The sequence below is a fragment of the Dreissena polymorpha genome, chromosome 12 (genome assembly GCF_020536995.1).
Source record: "Dreissena polymorpha isolate Duluth1 chromosome 12, UMN_Dpol_1.0, whole genome shotgun sequence".
NCBI classification, from domain to species: domain Eukaryota; kingdom Metazoa; phylum Mollusca; class Bivalvia; order Myida; family Dreissenidae; genus Dreissena; species Dreissena polymorpha.
The window spans coordinates 69,001,979-69,027,648 of NC_068366.1; the positions used below are offsets into that span (position 1 = coordinate 69,001,979).

A 25,670-nucleotide genomic window follows, 5' to 3' on the forward strand; every position below is an offset into this window, starting at 1 on the left:
TTTTATTATCTTAACTATATTTTTCCAAATAAAAGTTTGTCAACAAAATAAAGCATCGACTGATCGCATGTAAAAAGGGAAGTGGTACGTACGTGGGTTCCCAAAGCGGTGTTTTAAATCCGCGTTACAGAACAGAACAAATATTGTATTCACGTAAGCATTTTAAAGCTCATCGTGATCAATGTAAAACATGCATTAAACATTTAAACATGCGTGAACAATTGGTAATCAAGATAATAAAATGTCCTAAATTCTGCAGCATCATGCCGTGATTGCGCACTGATAGCGTTCTTAAACGGGTAAAAATCATCTCCGCGTATGCAAATTGGGATCAGCTGGACTTGATAGCGGTACCTTACGGCAGTGGTCTTGGTCTTGGGTGAGCTACACAGATCAGACTAGGGTCATACACATTTGTGGGATCTAAACTTGTACTATTAAATCGTAAGGCATATAAAGTGTATACGCTTTAGGGTCAGCTGGAGGGGGGTGGGGGGTAGCACGTGCCACCTGAGCTTACGGTAGATACGTGCCAGTTCTTTGACAAAATTTACATACATGGCAAGATCTAATTTTTTATCTTGACTGAATACAAATAAACAAACCTCAATATTTCGTATAACATCATTCAGTCAAGCATTGTTTCAGACAAAATCAAATATTTAACATGAAGATGCGTATGCTTCTGGTAATTTCCGTTGCAGTGGTTCAAACGGTTCGCTCAACAAAGAAATAATACAAACGTTAAAACAAAAGATAACACAAATTGAAATAGAAAGATATGAAGACAAAGAAATAATTCAAACATTTAAGCTTCAAATAAAGAAGTTGGAACAGTTTCAAAGACTAACGGAGACTGGAAAGCACCTTCAGCCGGGTTACATAAAATTATCCCAAACCAGAGGTACATTTTAATTGTACATAGTTGACTGGGGTTTGATAGATAACTACTTAGAGTAAGCTGTTTTATCGTATTTAAATACGTTTTAAGCAATTAAGTCAAACGTGAATTAATACTGAAAAGCATATTGATTTCTTACAGTGCCGGGTTTCGCACCAACTGCATTTACTGCTTGTTTAATGACACCACATCCCCAGCTGGGCGTCTACCAAACAATAGTCTTCGAACATGTTATCACCAACGTTGGCAATGCATACAATCCTCACAACGGCGAATTCACCGCAACCTGTTAATGGCGTCTATGCATTCCACGCAACGCTGATGACTGAGCGAAACACAGATGCATACTTCTAGATAGTAAAGGACGGCCAAATGATTGACGATATGTACGTGTACGCTACATTAACAAACGAACTACGAACTACGGGCGAATTCTGGCTCCTAAATCTAAACGCAGGATCGCAAGTATGGTTACTAACGGAGCAAGGTGGTGAAACAATGCACAGCGGCTGTCACACAATGTTTTCAGGGTTTTTTCGTGTTCGAAGTTTAATAACAACCAAGTTGTTAATAAATAAATTCAATAAAATTAGTCCGTAGTTGTGTTTGATCAATTCTAATCCATCCAAACGACGACCCTAATTTAAGAAGAGCTTATGTATTATTAAATAATATAATGTTGCTTAGCAGTCTAGCTGTTGCACAATAGTTCTAAGTACGATATTAAAAAATAAAACTTCCATTATGTGCATACTTTTATTCAGTATCATGCTCATTCTATATGCGCATTCGTAGAGATTGTCACAAATACTTCCCCAGGCATGAATTGCCTTTCATATAATATAACCATTATAATTATTTAGCAGATCAACCCTGCACTCGTTAATATTCTCCTTTAGTTTGATATCATCCTTAACTAAAACGACGACATGAATAAAACGCTTTAGTCATTTTTAGGTGATACTTATAAATAGCGGCATAACAGTTACCTTACACTTTGATATTGCACTGCTTCAATGTAGAAGTTTAAACCGAATATGTTTCAGGTTCGAGCTTAGCTTTTTGTTTTGTGTGTTTTATTGTTGTTATTTTGCCACAATGTCACTCTTGTAGCATGTTTTGTAAACTCACTTCATTCATATGTTTAACTTATTCTCTAATATATGTTATATATTATTATATTGTATAATTCACTCAATTAAAATTTGATGACTGTAAACAAAATAACCTCTTCATATTAAAACTTGAGTCAATACAGTTTTATACATAAGTATGCACGCACAAAAATGCACTTCTATTTTTTTTTCAATTCTAACTGTTTAATGCGACTCACTAATCTGCATTGTTCCTCCTGATCATTACCGAAGTTGGCTACGCGTTCAACCCTCACATAAATCATAGCATAAGACGCTAAAGGCGGAACCTACACAGACGCCTACTTGCACATCTTAGCCGAGGTCAAGTCTTCTGATAACATATATGTAGACGCGTCTCACATTCTGGCTGTTTCAATTCAATGTGGGTTCACAATTGCAGTATGGGCATCGAGGGCGGGCGACCGCATGCATGGGTGTTGCCATAAATGTTCGCCAGGGTTTCGTGTTCGAATTTAACCATTACAGCCACCGATTACATGTTGATCCACACACAAACACTCGCATCAAAATCACCTTTCATAGACAAGATTGCCATGATGGCCCTAAAATGATCACCAGATTTTACGGGGAATCAATTATTCAAAATGTATGTGGTGATCTAGTTGTTGACCTGTCGCTTTGTCTGTGGAGAACCATAAACGTTGACAAAGTCCATTTCAGATGTCTGTGCGTTTTATTTCTGCATAATAAAATCTACACAACGTTATAATTAAAGATAAAAGCGAAGGCCCGCAACGGGCCCCACAAGCGACAGCAAGAAATAACGACCTCTTCTATCTGGCTGTGAGCGTAAGACTGACAATTTACTAACAAAATATAGAATTTGACTGTAACGTGTGCAATTCTGATTGACCGTTTGTAAAGTCACGTGTCTGCAACGTAAATATGACGTATGCAACGGACACATAACGAATACATACGGAATTAACCGATTTTTGACGATCTTTATGATACGTAAAGTTGTTTGAAGGTAACACAGTTTTGTGTCAAAGTTACAACCTTATCTCACCGAATTCGCTCTATATATGACCTGGCATATTCTTATCACATGTAAACATATCATAAACAATACAATGAAATTAGACTGGGCACAACAAACCTCAAACACAACATATCGTAAGCATCTCAGGACGTTTTCAGAACATCAAAATCTGAAGTGTATGGTTCTCAAAACCGAATTTGTATTGGGCCTCCCATTTGTTAGACACGGATGTAGCTTGGGTATAAAAATAATTACGTTTTGCATACTGAAATCATCAGGCCTGCACTGAATATATATAATTTTGTTAATGATAATACGTTATCGTAAAAAAAATACTTAAGCGAGGGTCGCTTCGAACCACGAACGTCTGCATGGTAGCACCGCTCTTTACCACTGCACCACATCTCAGTCTAATTTCAATGGCACTTAAACATGTTGAGACGTTCTAATTATTTATCATTTAAAACGTGATTATTTATCTTAATTAACCTTGTACCATAATGGGATATATATGACTGACAAGTCAACCACTTTTCGTAAATGAGACGCCCTTTCGTGTCTTTGTCTCAATGGTTAAACGAAAGATGTTCTATGTATGGGTAATTTAAGAACAAATCATCATCCGTGATACGGTGGTGTAATTTGTGATTTCATACAACTAGCTTTATCTTCGATTTTACCAAATACATACATCACAATAGTATAATACTTAATACGTGGGTTTATTCTTTTCAATATTATATATATTATTTATTATTATTAAACAAATATAATTTGGAATCTTCCAATATAAGAATCGACAGTCAACGAAGAACCGCTTACCACATCCGCCCTCCAGCTTGTATCTGACATTTCTTTTCCTCTGCGCGAATATATGTATAGGCATGTGACTACGTTGCACATACCACTATTAAATACTTTAAAGGGCTTCAACGATTTTTGTATTTTTGGAAAATGTAATAAAATATTTTGACTAACGAAACAATAATATTTTTTAAAAGTGCAAAACTCATAAACCATTAAGATATAAAATAATATTAAATGTTTGAAATCGCCATGATTTCAACCTGGAGTAAATGCTAACACTACCGCTACATCGCTAAGAGATCATTTTGCATATTTTAAACTCTATGTTCATGCCACACGTATTCACAAATTATCAATGATTAGCGTTGCAACTGCTCTCTAAATTTATCGATTTCAATTAACGTTTATCGATGAACAAATCGATATTTTCATCATTTGCTTTTAAGTTTCCAAGTTTACTTATTATAAGTTGCGATAACATTAAAACTTGAGTATCTGCAATAAAAACCTATTATGAGCATTTTTTCACGAGGGAATTTTTTACTGTAAGCAATACACAACAATACATATTAACAGATGTTTTTTTTATCATAATCTGCTATCGAAAAGACATACTTTCTTAAAATAGTAACGTATAATAAAACATTTTTTGGCATTTGCGTGATACTACCTACTTAAGGAAAATATGACAAATTATAAATACAAACAATGCTTGTTCATATTTCTGTTCAAAGCTCTTTCTTTGGAATGAGCATTTGTTCACAAATTTTCATCCAAATGTTATGAAATGTGTAAAATAAATATAAAAAAAATTTAATATTTCATTTTTAAAATCTTTTAATATTTTGATAATACCCCTAATAATTTTCCACAACGTGCTATTTTAGATTTCATGTTGTTTACACGTATATACATAACAGACGCACGAGTGTTATTTTACCTGTTTTAATACATACAATTATTTTTTGAATCTATGACACTTTCTTTTTAATTGTCATTTTGCAACACTGTCAACTAGTTCCTAGTTCCTAGAAGTTTTATTTTTAAAAACAATGCCAGTGGAATCTGGTATTTTAAAGACTGTTTAACAAATCACATTTGATAGCATATTTTAAACAAATACATTATTGAACTGATGGAAATATGTTGAAACAAATGAGAAATGCAAGCAGAAAACCAGAGAAATTCAACTTCCTGTAAAATTAGTTTTAGATGGAATGTGCGTTACATACTTATTTCATAAATAGTCAAATTCCAATACACGTATCTCAATGATCCATTACTGAAAACCAATGTCTTAGTAATGTGCGGATCGATTTTTGTTTATGAAGCTTCCGATAAATTCCAATTGAAAGCTCGAAATTAATTGCATTATCATGTTAATAATGCATACAATTTGTATCTAAAAATCTTACTCTGACTCTGACAACAACTAGTGAAGCAAAAACACTTTGTTAATGGCACATCGCTTGGTAATCGAGCTTCCTTTAGAGTTAAATCGAATTCTTAAAGTATGTGTGAAGAAGTATTCAGAACATTACTGTATATTGCATTCCTTGATAACTAATCTTGATTGAACAATTGAAATCAAATATTGGTTTTTATTTTCATTTTTGTATGAAGGTACGAAGGCTGCGATGGAAGTCATCCACTCTTTATTATTACTGCTTGCGTAATGAATAAACCGACTGTCTAGTTCAGCAGATTGGGCCTCGTTTATCGGTGTATCAGTATGAACATTTCTAGTTTCGACATCTCAGAAATCCACGTACACCACCTTTAAATCTCCTTTGGTCTTTTAGTAGCAACTTGTAGCGACCTACCACTTTTATCTGTATATGAGTACATGTTAAAATCAGTTCGGCGCTGTTTTGATAAGAGCAAACATTCGTGTCTAAACATGAGGCTACACATTGGATTTATATTAATAGTTTTATTAGCAGAATCCAGTCAATCATCAGAAGTGGATGTCGTCAGGAAATTAGCAGAACTTGATTCCAAAATAGCGCAGCTTGATGCCAAAATAGTACAGCTTGAAAGGGAACGAACACAAGACAAAGCCATAATACAAGCACTGCAAAAGTCAAACAAACATGACCATCAACAGACGAAAACAATCAAAACAAAAAAGGGACACGCAGATATGTTTCCGGTGACTTTAAAACAATCATTCCGTAAAAGAGGTATTTAACTTTTTATCGATATACTTACTGAATTTTAGCCACTTACAGATTGAAGGTTGAAATTCTGTTAACATTATCCGAAATGGAATCCATGATATTCGTTCGTTGAACTGATATTACTATCATTGAATTAAATGCGTTCAAACAAACACAAGTTGACAATTTATATTTAATTATATGACTTGTCAATATCGATATATTTGCGATAACGTAAAAACACGATACATGTGCACTAGTTTTACGTGCGATGTATGATAATATATTCGTGATCTCGCATGATTACCTTGCAATCTCGCAACGTGATTACGCTAATATTAAAGCAATGAACACCGTACGCAACCTTGTATGTCAAATGAATTCATTTATTGCAATAAACACTGATATAATGCATAAATAAGAAACTTTTTTCAGATAATTTCTTTGACGGTACCGCTTTTACCGCTTGTCAACAGGCAGCAACAAGCGAAAATGTACGCACGAACCAAACAGTTGTATTCGAACATGTCATCACCAACGTTGGCAGTTGGTATAATCCAAACAACGGAGAGTTTACAGCACCCATTAACGGTGTTTTCGCGTTCCACGTTACGCTGATGACCGAGTCAAATGCGGCTGCAAACTTCGAGATCGTAATTGACGGCAGACGCATTGATGGCATGGGCACAGACGCTTCTGGTATGCACGAATACCGAAGTACGTCTGAATTGTGGCTCCTTCAATTAAATAAAGGGTCGAAGGTGTGGATTCGATCAGCGTCGGCTGGATACCGTATTCACGGGAACTGTCACGCTATGTTATCTGGCTTTTACATCAGAACGTAATAATGATTAACTCGTTTGTGAAACAAACTTTAAACCCCACGAAGTCATCCACAAAATGATAACACCAAACCGCATAACATTCTAGTAGTTTTTAAAATAAATGTGTACAAAAAATTGTTTTAATACAAACGCGTTTCAATACTATTTGACAATATTTCAATGTTATGAAAATTATTTTGTTGTGAGTAAAGAATAAATAATCAGTTAACAATTCGTACTGTATGGTTGTATTGGTATTTCCTTTGAAGAGTCGGTGACATATCCGTTACCTAATTACACAAACCTAACCGTGTATCTCAGTTGGATAGGTGAATCTTGGATCGATATTTTCTCAAAGCATATATATTAAGTAACATTTTACATAAGTTACAGTGTTTCAGACGTTAACATACACGAGTTGTATAATTCTTACTCGACTCAAACATCGTAGCCCAAACCGTCGCTCTCAAGAGAGAATTAAGACATGCATACCGGGCTTATACATTGTTGCCATTAACATAATTAACTTTTAAACGGACCTTTTCACATACTTTGGCATGTATTGAAGTTTGTTATTAAATGATTTTACTCTCCAAATTATTCAATAATTTCGCGTTTGTACAGCTTTATAATTGTCTGGTTTTTAAATCGTCACAAGATGCATAAAATGGATAGTTTAGAGCATGGTAAATGGTCAGTATAACTGTTTCCTCGAAAATATAATAACTACAACGAAAATGTGTTAATCTGAAACAATATCTTTTTCAATATTGTCAATTAACCAAAACGTGAAAGGGGCCCTTTAAACCGTCACATTCGTCATTCATTAAAACAATAATATAATTTTTAACATTTAAAGATCGATCAACTTTCAGTAATCTTATCAGTAAATATTGTTGCATACTATTACAATCGGCGTCAAGTAAAAAAGAATGGCGTCTACATTAATTACTTACTGCTTTTCTCAACAACAATGTCCTAGAATACACACACTGTCAATGACGAGGACGGTCTGATTTCTAACTCACAACAACCAAAAGGCCATGAGCGGCCCCATATCACTCGACTAACCCATAAACACTTTTGTGTTGAGGAGATGTCAATTCAATTGAAAAAAACAATACACTTGTTTTCACAAAGCAATTTTTGCCTTATTAACGTGCTTTAGCAGTGGACAACCAGAACGGCTTATTTACCGTTTGCATAAATCCACAATAGGATCATTCCTTTGCAGGTCCATTAATACGACCCACTGGTTTAGAATATGTCAAATAAAGAATGTTTACACATGCCAGACAAAGGATAAACACATCAGTAACCTGGGAGAAATACATGAGATTAATTTGTTTTGTTTTTCTACAGTGACAATTGCTTGAAGCTCGAATGTCTTCTTTCTCATCCTTCCTCTGCTTTGATCACTTTGGGAACATGATACTGTCTGTCCCTTTTTATGTTGATGTAAAAGCTCTGAAACCAACCATGCTATATAGTAAACAAGAAATATCTTTAAAAAAAAGATATACGGCCTCGATTGTGGTTGGTGTTGTTGAAAGATAGAGTTATATTAATGAGATCAAACATAGCGAATGACTTTGCTGCATTACAAGCAAATAAATCCGAGGTGTTGCTTTAGATTTCGTTGCTTATTTCGCATCAATATATATTATTGATCATATATCTACAGTTATAGAATAGAAGTACAACTGAAGAATGGAAATGAAATGAAAACATATTAGTCAACTGGCCACATGCAAATCATCCGAACACATTTACAATATTATACGCGAGTTCTTTGAACAGACCTGTTAAAGCGTTTTGCCGCACACTGTTTTGTTATACAATTATAAATAGAATCATAAATCATCGCGCTAATGCTTAATAAATTGATGAATATGGTGGAATAGTTCTTATTAAAATAATCCAAAATAGTATTTATCCTGGATTTGTTGAAAACGCATTATAAATCTATTATTGACATACATTAATAATATCGCCGAATATCTTCATTTAAGATTTTCCTATTCAACTAAAGTCAAGTTCACCTAGTTAACGCGATAGCATAAATTTTATACAGCGTTGATACAGCGATTCGCGACCTGACCGCTAACTGACCTCGATACTTTGCGGGATGGAAAGCAATTAATTAAAGTGAGGTTACTTTTCCTAACAATTCTTCTGATAGAACGACGGCTTTTTAAAGCTTAGTTCTTTTATATATTCAACGGTAAATTTTTAAAACAATTTAAAATAGTTTGGGCAAAACGAATATCAGGATAGGAGACAACACTATTTATATGATCTAAAAGATACAAGCGCACATATTGCAATATGGTAGTCATTGACATGACGCCTGGACGATGATCGCTCCGCCCACTTAATCACGTGGCTCAGCGGGTAGCATCCCTAGACAAGCTAACACCAAAATGGCTTCTTTGCCTATAGATTGCATATAGATTTACGCGATATTCCGGATGATTTTTATGGACTTTTTCACACCATATAACACTTGTAAAAGGGGGTTGTGTCATTTAGTTATTATGCAAATGCAAAAAAAAATACGTTTATAGAGAACATCAGCTATTTATATGTTTTTTTTCGGTACATTAAACACGCTCTCAAACGCTTGCTCGCTCACCGAAATCGAACCTGTAACTACGTGTAATGGTGTTATTAGCAATAAATTAACACTTATACACCGGTATTTACCGATGTTATTTACGAAAATATTAACGAAACATTTTCTCTCGTGTATTTGACACGAAATATCGCTTTATAACTGGGATTTCGGTGAAGTTTCACGCGCTTTCTGACACCGAGTGGGTACCTAAATCCCACATGTTATTACGTATAAAAGTGATATTAATAATATTAAAACATTGCTTATTTGACATTTATCAATCACTATAATTGAAAGTGCACAACACAATCAGTTTGGTCATTGTCTGATATAAATTAGCGTTGTATGAAGGACAATTCAGTCAGGCTACTTAATAATACTACCAGTATCAGACGCACGCGCAGGTACAGACTTCTCCCCAGTACCCGCATTTATTGGTTATATCAGTAATAATAACTCTAATACAATGGCATTTATCGATACGTTTTTATTAAAATAGTAACATAAAATGGTTTTTTTCAATTGTTTCTGACACACACAAAAACTCGATTAATAACGGGGATTTCGTTAAGTAACGCAAAGTGGGTACCAATATTCTCTATTATTTTACATGCACACGTGATATAATTCATACTTAATAATGCTTAGTTATTGCTTATATGACATTTTCAGTTTTTGAAATAAATTAATGTTCTATACGGGGGATCTCGGTAATTCTTCACATTAGAAACTTCCATTCGCTCTTTTCAAGACCGCATGTCCGCGTTGGAAATCTTTTTGGATACCGAATGTCAGAGTTACATAATCCCTATTTGCACCGTTTTTCGATTTTTCATTTCCGTTTTATATAACAAAATAAACGAAACTCGTTGGAAAAAATGAGAACTAGGCATTCGATCTCCAAGCGTGGATTAAAAGCGTTCATTGGTGACACCACATGTCTGCACATGTGTAGATACCGTTATTAAGATAAGATATCACGTGTCACCTTCAAATAACATGTATAATGACAATAAAGTGCATTACTATCAGAGTAATAAAACAGCATGAATTAGGCTTCATGCTGGGTTTTACTTCTCTTAAAGTAATGCAGATGAACCTTGCATCTATTAATCACCTAGTAACTGACAAAACTATTAAAAACATGAACTATTATGTCATGATCAGATCGATAACATAAACTATTTAAATCTGCTAGTATATTCGATAATAAGATATTGCAATTGTCTTTGACAGTGTTGACGTTCAGTTGTTCGTGGGGACGACCGCTTGCATTCATCCATTTTTTACACTTCTCAAGATCTCTTTTCGGCTTTGGAAACGATATAAATTCAATGCCACCAACTGATCTGACAGGATATCGATTTTCCGAGTTACATAATCCCCATTGACACCGTTTTACCATTTTAATATACGTTTTTTAAAGTGGAAAACAAAAGAAACTCGTTGAAATAAAAGTGAACCTAGACATAGCTTGTCTAGGTAATGGCGGACAGTTCGTTGCTAACTCGCGCGCCCGATTAATCGATCGCTGATTGGTAGATCAATTCTTAGATAAGGATTTGATTGACAGGCGGCGTCATGTCAATCACTAAATATGAGAACATAGTATTTAAGTACAAACGCTTTAGCGCTGACAATCTTTTGAATATAAAGGGGCACACTCACTGTATTTATGTCGAGAGTTGAGTAAGAAACTGTTCCATCCCTCGAGCCTTTACATTGGAGATACATTTTGTACATGCTGAACAAGCTGTTAACATCGTTGCAAAACGCACCGTAGTAGCCTTTAAGTACAAACGCTCTGGCGCTGACACTCTTCTAAATATAAAGAGGCACACACAAACTACATTTATGTCGATAGTTGAGTAAGAAAATGTTCCATCACTCAAGCTGTTTTATTGGAGAACAATTTGCCTCATGCTGAATACGCAGTTATCATCGTTGCAAAACGCACAGTAGAATCCCTTTTCATTCACTATACTTCCAAATAATAGAAGTTCTCTTGAATTACCTTTTATTGTAAATCTGACAGATGTTTGAAGATTTCAACTTTTTCATAACAAACATTTACTGGCTCACAGGCGGGAAATTGTATTCAAATGTCATAGGACACTTACAAATATCAGCTGTGGAGGAAAGCTGGGTTGAACAGCTACGACAAAAAAATGAAGCCTCGACTTTGTGTGATGTACATTCATGTTTGAATGACATATCAAATCATCAAATCATAACTCCAGCAGTAGTATTGATGGTGTCACTATCAGAGATAGTATCATAATATCTGGATATACTTAATAGCCGTCATTGCTGCATATCAATATAACAACTCTAGCAACCCCTCCCCACCACGAACGAGAGATATACTGACTATAAATACATAGAGAATACTAGGTTAGCGTTGAATACAGAGAAGTTTATGTTGCGAGGCTTAGAACGCCGGAAGCGCGAGCCTTGGCGAGCGCTTTCGGTGTTCGAGCCGAGCAACATAAACTTCTCTGTATTCAACGCTAATCCTAGTATTCTATTTATCCCATTTGATTTTTTCAACGTGACATTTAACATAAATAGATCTAATAACCTTAACAATAATTTTAATTCAGTCATAAAAGCGCTTAAAATCTAACAAATGTAACCATGCGTAGTGATATACATGTATTTGTTCTGGTACGCAAAATAGTCTTTAAAAAATTCACACACAAACTGTAAAACAAGTAAAAAATATCACCATATGCCTACATTCAATTTTACGCAGTATGCGAATTTTAACACATTACGACCGCGAAAAGAAGATTTTACTTTACTATAATTCATTTTATTTTCGAAAGAAAATGATCAAATCCAATATGGCGGCGATTGCTCCTGACAAAATGCTGTCGATGTCAACATACATGTACACCATCGACGACCTAGTTCTGGCTACCATAACTTTATGTCGCTTTTTATGATTTTTGACTGGCGCGACTTTGTACAGGTCTTTCAATACTAAATAAACTGTACGCTGAAGTTTCTTTAGCTATCGAAGACCTTGACAATTTTGACGAGTAAACAGACAATTGCAGCGACTGACACTTTATTTGACAAAATATACAGGGCAATACGTTTTCCGACTTCGGACGAATTTAAGGACGCGCAGAACGTGTTTTTTATAAAATGTTATGGGTATGCCGTGTGTGATCCGATGCATCAATGGCGCCCATGTTAAAATCATTTCCCCGAGAACAGGGAACGACAAAAGTACAAACAAAAATCAAAACACGTAAGAACTAGTATCTTACCTTTAATTATCCTTTAAAATCCATCTAATAATCCATTTAACTCAATAATTGACGATTTTGCATCTAGGGTCTTTAATAATTATTTTAGCATAGTTAAATAAAGACCCTTATGCCATTCTATCACTTTATTCAAATGAGTTTATGAACGCGATAAACTTTCTTCTTCGTCACACGCTACGTCATGTACTCTACATTACTGCTGTTCAAATGAACCGGAGCAGTTTATCTAATAATAGCCGTTGGTAAACTCGGTTGCATTTGCAGATTTCTGCATACAAACATAATTATGTTTAAACTTGCACAATGTTTTATTTATCTATGGTAAATGCCCTTATTGTACGAGAAAATAATTTAATATATAAATACACAAAGAATGGAAAACATTCCAGTACACAACAGATAAATAAGTAGAAAATACCCGTGTACAAAATGGGACGTTCCCAATTCCAGTGTGGTGCTATTTTTACCATCTTATACTTTACACAGCTCTATGCCTAACGTGAATTAAATAGGAAAGCAAACATAGCAGATTATTCATGAACTGTGCGATATGTGTATGGCTTGTTGTACATTCTTAATATTTAAGTTAAATGTCAAAAGTATATGCTTTGGTTATAAGCAATGCACATTACACGAAATAAGGAAAATGTGATCAATTGACAATTCAGATATGTCGACATACAGTACATGTAGAAAAAATGTGAAATAAGTCGCGTTTATAATAAATCGTCAAAAAAATGAGGAAAATGACGCAACAAGTATGCCATTTTATGACGCCATCAATCAGCTGATTCATTATACGGATGGCGAAAAATTATGTCATATGACTAGTTTTAAAGGTTGAAGGTCGTATAATTTTGAAGCTTAAGTTTTGTCGACTTTGTTATAAATAAAAAAATAACAAAACAAAAATCGTGTAATTTCATATTTTATTTCAACATTTCTTTTGGTGAATATGTCAGATATATGTTTTTCTGCAAAATGTGCACATTTTCTTCTAATGGGTGACCTTAAAATTCGATCAATGAACCAAACAATATCGACCTAATTTTAGCGCATATCGCATGACGTCATTTAAAAAGTAGTCCGTGCACGCGACAGGTATATTCCACAGTGTTGAATACAAGCAAGTATATCCCACAACGTGTTATACCGTCAATGTCGCGGTGAAAATGGGATAAAAAATATGTATCCCAATACCACTTATAAATCCATATTAATTGTTTGAATTGTGGTCGTTCTAAAACGACTAGCTACAAAGGAGAGGATTCTAATGTCGCTGGCAATTTAATATGGTGTAATATATTAAAATAGATACAATGTTTGACTGTTAGGAGAAAAAATTTCGATGAAAATGCGAAACGCTTACCACGTCTATATATATGTCAGCACGAGGAAAGCGAATTCGAGACGGATTCAAAATAATCATCTATAGTAAGTTCAGAATTGCTATAAATAATGTGTGTGCGGTCGAAGAGCATTGAGCTGTTTGCGAGAAAAGGTCTCCAAGTAGTTCATATTTGTTAAAAATCAAAACGACTCAGCTCCTTATTATACATTTTGACAGTTTTCCTTTGTCAATGTATTCACCCCGGGAGTACAACTTATCATCTTTTGCGTATCCTTATTGCAGGTTCATAAGTTGGTTTACCGGGCGTGGAAATGGTCAGTTATACGTTGCAGCGTGATTTGAAGCTCGAAAGCGTGACTCTCATGCCGAACTTGTAAGACTCGTCAGGTCTGTCTAATATGTGAATTAATGTCTTGATGCACATGTAATATTTCTGCATAAAGTGTTTCCCTAAGTTCGTTTGTCAAACATAATATAAACACAATAATAGTTTGACCTGTGCTAAGAAATTCAATTTCAATTCGTAAATTTAACAACACGAAATAAAATGAGGCAGATGTGTATTAAATATGGCTTTATGTAGTACGCTTACAGCTTTATGTAGTACGCTTACAGTCCATACCTATCCATTTATGCATAGGATAACACGGCTTTGAATGGCTTTATATGCATGCAATAAGTAAAATGAGTTTGATTTCCAAACAATTCATATGTATAACGAGTGTAAATGGTAACACTAATATTACCAGGTTTTTATTGAAATTATTTGTGCATTTTAAGTTGACCAGAAAGGTTTTTTCAAACAAATCTATACAGGACACTAAATATTGGGAACACTATAAACTTCCGTTTCTTAAGTTTAAGTATTTCCCTCATGTGTTCAAGTCAGCCCTATAGGTGAGACCGGCATGGAATGCAGCTTTGATGGGGCTTATTTGCCCTGCTTAGATTCTTTCCATGAACATATCCTCATCCAATATCAGTTAAACTTCTACAAAGAAATTAGTAGATATTCGAATAAATTACTCAAATACATTGAACTAAAAGTTAACATCTAAAAGAATATGATATGTATCTGTGTAACGCCTAATTACAAACTCTTTGTCGTTCTGATACCTGGCAATGCTTCATTCATTACAATGTACGTTATAAAGAGCTTGGGTCTTTCCCTGCTGCCTTTACTGCGTGTCTCACAACGCCAAATCTTGTTAGGTTAGACGTGGTTTGAGTTCATCAAACCGTACATTTCGATAAAGTGATCTCCAACGTCGGTAACGCCTATAACCAGTACACCGGGGTATTTACAGCACCGGCGAAGGGAGTTTACGGGTTCCACGTTACCCTACTGGTAGAAGGGAGCAATGTCGCCTAGTTAGATATCGTGATTATTGGGCGACATTTTGACGACATGTACATCGAAACTTCCACATACAACAAACTGAAGAGTACGGAGGAGTTTTGGCTCCTTCAGCTGAATGCCTACTTAGAAGTATGGATACAGACGACTTCCTTTGGATACCGTATCCACGGGCTATGTCACACGATGTTCTCCGGATATTTCGAGTATGAAACATAAAGCATTTGCGACTTAACTTAGCTGTTATGTCTTCTTCGAAACAAAACAACTAAAAGTCTGCTTTGCAAAAGAAGTGTTATTGTTCTTGTTCGAAATCAAGCAATTAATACATACCTATGTAGTATGTACGCCTTTGCTTCATTATTTCATATTTGTAACGCGACAATTCAGAATACGTTACGCAAAGTAAAGTAATTTTTAGTGTGAGCGTTAATGTTACAGACCATATTTTGCAAATCAGTATGTGCTTAGAAGCCTTAGATACGGTATGGAAAGACAACCACTGCCTGTTGCAGCAGACGACAAATGCTATATAGAGCGTCTGCTAAGAAAGATAACCACCACATTTGCCTGTTTATAGTTCACCACTGGTACACTGCAGAGGGTTTATATGACCAATAGTGTTTAACAGCTTGTAAGACGAGATTGGCCAGTCTAGTGTTTATCATTGAAATCTGTACATATTGGCTGCTTTCAGGGAAAAAGGGGCTTAATGCATGTCAAATAAGATTAGCCTGTGCATACTGATTAGCCTGTGCAATGCGCACAAGCTAATCCAGGACGACATTTTACAACAGCGAACACCTACAGTGCCTTCAGCGCTTTGATTAAAAGAAGCGATTTTCCACATAATTATCTTTTTTTTTTCATTTTTCGCAACACGAATAGTGTAAGTCAATCTGTGTTAAGAGCGTTTTCCTTACGCGTCTGCTACACAAAGTCTGAAGTTATGCAGACAAGTTCAAGTATTTGTTTTACGTACTTTTATAACAGCTTTGAAACAAGATTTACAAATACATTAATATGTTAACCAGTGCATGTTATTATCATCCAGGCATTGTCTGAATCTTCATGAATACGTTATCTTTCTCAATCGATCGAAGGATGTCAGTTTAGCGAAATTTTGCATTCATGAGGTTACATCTCAATTGTTCAGTACCCGATTACGCGCGAAAATGTAAGATATCCAACAACGCGTTCATAATCAGTTATATGCAAGTGATTATCGACTTTGTCATTTGTCGCTTTTTACAATCATCCATTCCTTCCTTTTTCAATTTTTACTATTATCCGAGCGAATAATTGTTGCGTTGCCACACTCCATTTGAAGAGTATTTATAAGGTATGTTATATTATCTCATTTTCTAAAAATTATTAAAGGAAACGAAATTTTATCAACCAGTTATGTGACGTTGCTCAATGCATGACTAACGGAATAAGTATATGATTTAGATTATTAAAAATTGGTTAGAGTTTGCAGTTATACAAGAATCCTATTGGAAATCAGGGAGTAAACAAATACCTGCCCTAAAAACTCTGAAAAAAACGCTATGTTTATGTATTGAAAGAAAAGCTTTTTGAAAACTGGAATGTTCAAACTATATTACTATAGCACTTAAGGAACACTTCTCCTGTCTCATGGTGGATATGGACGGGCACTTTATCTTGCAAATGTGACTTTTAATAAATTCGACCTTATGACCTAGTTTTTGCTCCCATACGACCCTGTTTTGGAGAGATATTATTATTGGGATAAATGTTTTGATCATTGTAAAACGGTACTGGACAATAAATGTGGTCTACAGAGTGTTCACAACTTTTATTTAAAATTGACCCAGTGACCTAGCTTTTGAACTCGCACGACTTGTCAAGAAACAATGGTAACTAATGTTTTTATAATGAGATTAATAATAAGATTCTGCAATAAATGTTTGTCTCTAGTGTTCACAAGCTTTTTTTAATTTGACCAAGTAACCTAAATGTTGACCAGTTGACACAATAACGAACTCGGTCGAGATATTGTGTGACACATGTTCCGATCTTAAGTCATGTAGATTGGGAAAACATATTGTGTCTATATTTTTCATTTTTATTCTTTAATTTGACTTAATAACCTAATGTTTGAACCTCATATCATCCAACTTCGCACTCGGCAAAGATATCATTGGGATGGCGACTTTTTTTGGAAATAAATGTGGCCTCTAGAGTGTTCACAATAGTTTTCTGTGATTTAACCTAGTGACATATTATTCCAATTTCAAACTCAGTTGATATATCATAAGGACACATTTTTTGACAAAGTCTTAAGGAGATTTTGCAAAACATGTGGCTTCTAAAGTTCACAAAATAAATTTTGACAATGCAAAAAGCAAATAAAAAGTATCATAATGCATAATGTTCTCCAAAAGCTAAAATATTCATATTATAAAATAAAAAATTGGGATCAGTGACTAATGATAAAACAGGAGCCGTGTTGAAATACATGTAAACTACATTGATACTAGACCAGGCACTTAATATGTAACTGAATAACCAAGCTTATTGTATCATATTGGAGAAATAGAAAAACTAAAGACACACAAATAATGGATATAAACGGGTATTACCAGTTTAGAAATGTTTAAGTCTATGCATTTTGTTGTCATATACAGTTTTCAGACATGCAATAACTATGCATATGTTTTGCTGTTTATAATATATTTAAGTGCTTCAACTTTTAATACAGGACGAACAAATATATGAGCATATATTAACCGTGAATTACTTTGCGCTAGAGCGATGTTAAAAAGGGCTTACTCTAAAGAAAGTATACAAAATACATTTAACATTTTTGTCAACAAATATTGATGACAAATATGCAAAATACAATGAAATTTATCACCTTATAGGGATGATAATAAGTGTAATGTTTATAACAATAATTATATTATTTAAAACGAAAATTCGTTTTTATCTGCTTTGACTTATAATTATTCATTTACCTCACTGACTATTTTACCATGGTAAATACTTTTGTATTTGTATTTTATATTTTTACGCACATACAAGGAGCAAATAAATAATAATATCAGCAATCAACATATCGTTTATATAAATTAAGAAAACTTTAATGCCGCAAGTAATATTTTGTGTTTCGTATCGTTTTCGAATAGAAATTAATAAATAATTTACAAGTAATTAGGCATTTAATCACATGAATAGCAGTACTTTCTTTAACATTCATCTGTATATGTTTAATATAGTTACCAGAAAAAATATGTTTGAGACGATGCTATAATAATTTGATAAAGAATAAATGGATGTGGGGAGATGAAAGGTTAAATTAGAAGGGAGAAGGAAAATCTATACTTCGAAATATTATACTTCGAAAGTATTAATTATGTAAGCCTAGATAAGCGAAACATCCTCATTTAATACGAAATCATGCGAAGCATACGAAAATAAAATAACATTATTACTAACGACCGTTAAAATGAAAACAACAGTTGGGGCGTTCTGGTATTGAACTTTCGAAGCACTAAAATATGTTAGACGCACTTTATTTATCAAATAAAAAACATACTTATTATAAACGTAATTTTGATCATTGTTTATATATTTTGGTATAGTATACAAAGTAAACAGCTTTCCTTATTGCCGTCATCATTGCTTGCAATGTTTGATGTCAAAAAGGACGCTCTGCACGTTACATTCCAGGCACATGTCCGTCTGCAGTCTAATGCGATAAACATGTGTCCTTTCAATGTATACTGGAGGCATAGTATGTCATTGAGCTTTGCGTTTTATACCAAAACTGCATTTGCCTATACCAACACAAGGTACATTAACAATAAATAATATAACCTAGACAAATCGCAATATAAAGCTTAAAAAGTCGCTTCTATCCATTTATCAACTGAATGAATGTAGGATTCTACCTGTCGGCACGGTAAATATATATGTAATTAGAATCGGTCTCTTGGTCATAATTGTATGGGCACTATAAATTTGGTTCTCACAACCGTTAACAAAACAAACACCCCTTTTTAGAGGCAGTCATAATTCAATTTTGAGCAATTCACTTTGGACTCAATTATAATTAATGTTTCAAATATAATTTGGAATCCATTCGTGCTAATCGATATCATTCTCAAAATATCGATATTAAGCGAAAGCAAACAATTGGATACTTAGAATGCACAAACGGAATGAAAAGCAACTAATGTTTTAACCTTCGTTTGGTGCCATTGTAATCAAATGTACCTGCGAAGATTGTTTGTTTTACACCTTTTTAGGGACCTACTAGAATTAATATTCAAATTAAATAGCAATAAAAGAGAAGATATTTACATTAAATTTCCATTTCATTGCGCAGTGGTTATATACATAGCTGAGCATTCGAACCGTAACTCTCTTAAGCGAAATGTTTCGCAATTATGTTTTTGTTGTTTATGTTTTTGAGACATTTAATGAATAGAGGACTCGCAAAATACCAGGCACTTAAACTTGCCGTTAGTGTGAATAAAATTAAGTACCTTCTCTGTTTCTACTATAATGTGTGAATATTTTATTAGATTATTTCAGTCACAACAATATTAACAAATATTCCGCTTACAAACATGAATTAAAATGTATTGCAACTCATTTTCCTCTCATATTGAGTTATATCAAAGAATTTATAATTACAGAGCTTTAAACTAAAATACATACATGCATTTGAAGTAAAAGATAACACAACACAATGAAATGCAATCATAGAATATAATCAACATATAACTTTTTTTATTAAGCATTAATATAGCATATTTTGAATTGTTAATAGGACCAAGGTATCATTTATCTGGCAATATTTCAAATTTAACTTAAATATGCTGACGTTCGAATTTCATGTACCGGTGCGTGTATTTAAATCTGAAACATATTCGTTAGTATAACAAGTCACACTATGAGTTTTAAATAGAATACTTAGAATGAATGACCATTAAAATTTCATTCAGTTTCAAGGAGGGTTTACATGGGTTACAACAGTCGTCCTTAATGAATTCAATTAATTCATACAATGTTAGGAAGATATACCAACATTAGAGTGACTGGGGAAAGATTTAGTGAAAACAGTAAATGTCACTGATAAAATATGCCGCTTGTAATCAGCACAGAACACAATGTATGTGTAAAGAGCATAGTCATGGTATTGTTCAACATAGACACATAGTATATTTAATGAACGCACATTTATTATTTTCTTGCACATACACTATTTATCGAGTGTTTTGGTAACACCGTAAATTGTTTTTTTACAACTTATATAAACGTTTAATCTTATTTATTAATGAACTGTAAAAATTATTCATTCAATACATACAATTAATAAATTAGACATAAAACCACCATTCCAGTGCGCTTGGTGACCAAGATACATTACATATATTCAGGCAATATTAGAAAAAAAAACGTTTTTAATCTAAGTCTTTTGAATACAAATAAAATCCGATTACCACCTACAGACATAAAATATAATTCTAAAAATAGTAAATGAAAAAAAGTAGAAAACATTTCTACCAATTAAATAACGTATTTTGAAAAGCATTATGGTATTTGTTTCGGGTAATTTACGACTAATTCAATAGTTTACTATATATAGTACAGGACCGTCGCATAAAATAATAGTTTCTACCATGTTCATTTTTCGATGCAACATCGTCAATAACATGCACTTATTTTCAAACTTCCTTAAAATAATAATTTTAATTTTACAGAAGTGTGTTGGCATATGAATAAAAAAAAAACTTAATTGAGGCAGAAGCTAAATATAAATATGATAATATGCGAGCTTAAGTCCATAGTGACGACACAATACAACACTAATAATACCGACGGTTACTCAAAGTAAAATGTTAAGTATTTTGTTTCATGTATCGATCTCTAAAAATATACATTGATCGTTGTTATACTGCAACTGTTCCTTCCGGTTCACGTGGACATGTTTGTATAAATGCGTTAGTAGGCATACATACTACTGGATGTGTAGTTCACGTTCATAATTATGCAACAACACAAGTATTACAGAATGGGTAGTCCACGTTAATAATTTTGCAACAATACAAGTATTACAGAATGGGTAGTCCACGTTCATAATTATGCAACAACACACATAGTACCGAATTGGGTAGCCCATGTTCATAACTATGCAACAATACAAGTTGTATTGAATGGTCAGTTCACGTTGATAATGATGCAACACTACAAGTAGTTCAGAATGGTTAGTTAACGGTCATAATTTTCCAACAATACAAGTAGAACCGAATGGGTAGTCCACGTTCATAATTATGCAAAAAATACAAGTAGTACATAATGAGTACTTTACTTTCATAATTATGCAACAATACAAGTAGTACTGAAAGGGTAGTTCACGGTCATAATTCTCCAACATTACAAGTAGTACCGAATGGGTAGTTCACGTTTATAATTATGCAACAATACAAGAAGTACTGGATGGGCAGTTCACGTTCATAATTATGCAACAATACAAGTAGCGCAGCATGGGTAGTTCACGTCATAATTGTGCAACAATACAAATAAGAAGTACTGAATGTGTAGTTCACGTTCATAATAATGCAACAATACAAGTAGTACAGAATGGGTAGTTCACGTTCATAATTATTCAACAATACAAGTAGTACAAAATGGGTAGTTCACGTCATAATTATGCAACAATACAAGTAAGAAGTACTGAATGTGTAGTTCACGTTCATAATAATGCAACAATACAAGTAGTACAGAATGGGTAGTTCACGTTCATAATTATGCAACAATACAAGTAGAACTGAATGAATGGCGCACGTATTTAATTATGCAACAATACAAGTAGAAGTGAATAAATTGCTCGCGTATTTAATAATGCAACAATACAAATAGAACTGGATAAGTGTCTTGCGTATATAGTCAAGGATACTATAAGCATTTTATTCCGATCTTGCGTCGTGTGCAAAAATTACCTTTCCATACTCATGTCACATCTTCTTGTTGTTGATGTTAAAAGTTGTCATGTAATTTAACGACGATATTTTGAAGTTTTATGTAAATCTTACAACAGTGAGCATTATATATCTATTGGACATATTGAATTATTATTTCAATCATTTTAGTTACGTAAAAAATCTAAGCACAATAATATAAAGATTGTATACAAACTACTTTGCTATCACAGACTTGTTTGTCAGTGTTATTTCAATTACTTGATTCCACTATAACATTGCCGTGAAAACACTGTGGCTTATCTTGTACAAATTCTGTTACGCACAATTTCGTATGTGCCAGTCATAGCCGGTATTGATTTTGAATGAATTCCCTCCGCTTTGATTACGCAGTATCTGAAAGTGAACGTAAAATGTAATTATTTTAAAGTAGCATTACCTTTTAAAACATAATGCAACTAACATGAGTTATAACGCTCTACATGAAAATTGTTGCACTCTTTGTATTCACACAAATCAGCTGCTTAATACACTGAACATCACTTTCTTTCAAAGATTATCAGACAATATGCTATGATAATATTCATTTGCAACACAGAGTTGACTTAACAAGACACTATTCGTAAGCATCAATAAGGTTCAACGATTCAAAGATATTTCCTTTTGGTGCGTCATATTAAAATTGTGCTGAGTGCACAGCATGACGATACGAAAACGTAATTTTCGAAAATTTTAATACAACATGTTCAAAGTACAATTTTCAATGAATACTATTATGTGAAGACTCACTTTTACGGTATATGTATATTTTAAAAAAAATGCTGTATGGTATCAATATCGGTGTTGATCGACTTGTAAGGTAAACAAAAAGTTACTTATTTTCATTAATTTCTCCTTAAAATAAGGCATGTAGGTCAGCCAATCATTTTCCGACATTTCATATTTTAACCATATATAAAATGTTTCATTTTTTAATTTAATAAGGGCGTTAATTGTCATACGTTTTCAAAATCTATTTTAAACACAAATTTGTGTCCTCACTTTTTAATCAAAAACAATTCATTTCAACGTGTACATATACAAATGCAATCAACATTACAAGGCAATTAAAACATATAAAAAGTAAACAAGTGGTCATTAACTATGAATACAGAAAACAAATAAGAAAAACGACAAACGTACACTTCAACGGTATGCTGCACTATATGCACAAAATACGTATACAAATAAAATGTTTAATATGATGTAAAATGAGCACTAGAATTCGAGACGTATAAGCAATATTCACAAACACATTTCTTTAAATATGTTGCCAACATATATAGTACAGTTTAAATATGTGAGTGTGCATCATATTTTTAATGATATTCTATAGTTATTTTGTTGTAATTTATTATGATCGAAATTAACTCGACCATGAACACCAAAAATTAGGGTGGGTACCGAAAGTTATGATCGGTCGGGTTCTGTGAAAAAAACAAATATTTAATTTGGATAAATTATTCATTGATGCGTGTCATCGACGTTTTAACACCGGTTTTGTAGTGTAATTTATATTGACCAATCCGATGGAAAGTTCTCGTACTAAAATGAAAACCATTTGCAATCATTCGGGCTTCGGGCAAATTATCCCGCACCCACGTTACCACCCACGCGCCATATTTGTTTGTTGTATATGTTGTGTCGTGTTTTGTTTTTTGTTTTACAAAATTTGTGATTTTTCGATATCCCCGGTTGCATTAAATTGAATATCGATAGGATATGAACACCTGCGGGTATGTTTAAGGTAAAATATCGTATTATTGCTTTTATCAGTCATAGGGATTTTTAATTGAGTTATTAATTAAAAATAATATTGTTAGTTTTTTATTTCGGAATGTAAAGTGCATACAATTAAAGTTGTGAGTATATATGGATTAATGATACCAGATTAATACTAGATCAGTTAATGATTATTTAATGTTCTTCTTGGTTCGTATAGAGCAAACATGCTGCATTTTTATTTTTATTTTATCATAATTGTTATTGATTATGGAGTGATGAATACAACGTATAATTTGACAGAGCCTCGGGTCTCGTCCGTACTCATGCCATTGAAAGAAAAGAAAATTAAATAAATATGAAAAACAAAGACAATACAAGGAAAAGAAAACAGATATGCAGCAAAATTGCGGATCCCGACCATCATATTAAATGAATATTGTTTGAATATCGAATACCTTTTTAACTAAGAATATAACTGCTTTATGGAAATTCCCTGTACAAAACTTTTGATTTTTGACACCTTATACAAATTCAAAATATAGAATAAGATAATCGATGAAAGTACATAAAAAATAAATCCTGCGAGCAATACTTTTTACTCACGAATTAGGTTGTCATAAAGACAGCCCTGTTGACCCGTACTGTGTTGTTGATGCATTACTTGTTACCCTAGCAGTTCACACGGTGTCAACAACTCTGACCTAAACATGGGTATAGAGCACTAATGTTCTTTTTCGGCGTAGCTGTTTTACCCAGCTTTTCACCTTAAATGACTTAAACATAACGCCAGCAGACACGCATTAATATATTCGAATATTTCATAGGCTAACTCTAGATTAAACCTCTGAACGTTGGATACATCACTGATTATGTGCTCACCGCAAAGGACGTATCACTATTCAGTGTAAGGATCCACTGACCCCTGGAGTGAAAGTCTATCGCTTAAACCATTCGGCCATCCGTGCTCATACCATGAGTGATGTATTTTATACTATATACAAGATAAGTATTGATGCACAGCATCAAAGGGCGTCGGGAATTTCAGTGTAAAAGGCACTCAATGAAATTACATGGAACGATTTTTTTCTACTGTTAATATTTATATATTGGCCGATTATTTTAAACAAAATAGAAAAAGATACTGGTATAACCATTATCTATAATTTTGTGTTATAACCCCCAAATAACCATTATTTATGATGTTGTGTTATAACCCCAAATAACCATTATCTATGATTTTGTGTTGTAACCCCCAAATATTTCATAGTTCATTTTATTTACATTGGTTTCCTTTTTTTACTGGCATCCGTGTGCAGTTTTCATTAATGGAACAGAACTGTGTAGGTTTAACAAAATCTGCTTCATCTTGTAAGCGTAATTTCATATTTCATATTTCAACTTCAAGGGGAGATGATTCTGAACTTATTCTTACGTTGCTCATTTACGATAGGGGTGGAGTACTCATTGATATGAAAACACTGTAAAAGTTTGAAAAAAAATAAATGAAAACTGTAAATTGC

The 25,670-nt window shown here is 33.6% G+C and overlaps 1 long non-coding RNA gene across 1 annotated transcript; it reads left to right on the forward strand.

Annotated features, from left to right (window-relative positions):
- The first annotated feature begins 726 nt into the window (after window positions 1-726).
- LOC127854204 (uncharacterized) lies at window positions 727-1,493 on the forward strand. The gene is made up of 2 exons (XR_008036961.1): window positions 727-904; window positions 1,043-1,493. It is a non-coding gene; the product is annotated as an uncharacterized LOC127854204 (long non-coding RNA).
- The last annotated feature ends 24,177 nt before the right edge of the window (window positions 1,494-25,670 follow it).